Source organism: Diaphorina citri, unplaced genomic scaffold (assembly GCF_000475195.1).
Source record: "Diaphorina citri unplaced genomic scaffold, Diaci psyllid genome assembly version 1.1 scaffold24323, whole genome shotgun sequence".
Taxonomy (NCBI): Eukaryota; Metazoa; Arthropoda; class Insecta; order Hemiptera; family Psyllidae; genus Diaphorina; species Diaphorina citri.
The window spans coordinates 1-792 of record NW_007401664.1 but is presented as its reverse complement, the minus strand read 5'-3'; the positions used below and the strand labels follow the sequence as shown (position 1 = coordinate 792).

Genomic DNA, 792 nt, shown 5'->3' with positions numbered 1-792 from the left:
GTGTTGAGTAGGGCAAGCTGGGTGCACGCAGCCTTCACCACGGCCGGATGACAATGACCCACTGTGAAGGCAAGAGATGGGAAACAGATTCAGGGGTTGGGTGGAAGACTCTTTTAGAAGAATCCTACCACCTTAAATAAAGAGGATGTGGGAAGGTTCGTACTCTTCTCTGCGAAATTGATGATTCAAAAATAGAGACGAGGATTAAGCTCTTAACTTGATGTTGGTGAGTCTCGCAGGTTTTAACAGAGCCCCGGGGATGATGGATGTTGTAGGGCAGATGTATTTCGTTTTCTTGTTCACTGGAGTCTGAGCTAACATATATTGGGGAAAATTGTATGGGAGAAGAGATAGACTTACACTGAACGTGATTATTGATTGACAAAACAAAAGTTCAGTGATTTTTTTTTAAATTCTTTTTTTTTTGGGGGGTATGTACCTAGGTATTGCCTCAAGACTTACCGTGTGCTACATTGTTGATACAGTCCAAATACTTCTTCCCTTCCTCATCATACATGTACTGACCCTCGGCTCTGATAATTTTCAATGGATCTGACCGGAAAAACAACTTGCAAGACTCTCTGAAAATATGAACACAACATTTCCATCAATAAAAACACTAGGTAGGTACATAGTTCAATTTCCGACTGGGACGAAATTTTTTGGGGTCTCTGCTTGAAGTTCGCGGTGCATTGAGCCTTATGAGGACAATTGAGTAATTGTTTTGATTAGCCACCAGTAGTGAGTAAAAAGATTGATTATAAATCAGAATCAATAGTAAAGGAGAAAGCC

At 40.8% G+C, this 792-nt stretch overlaps 1 long non-coding RNA gene across 1 annotated transcript; it reads right to left on the bottom strand.

The window, feature by feature from the left end:
* On the bottom strand, nt 1-771 carry LOC108254239. The gene is made up of 2 exons (XR_001809888.2): nt 463-771; nt 1-61 (listed from the first exon to the last, which is right to left on the bottom strand). It is a non-coding gene; the product is annotated as an uncharacterized LOC108254239 (long non-coding RNA).
* Nucleotides 772-792: the final 21 nt, after the last annotated feature.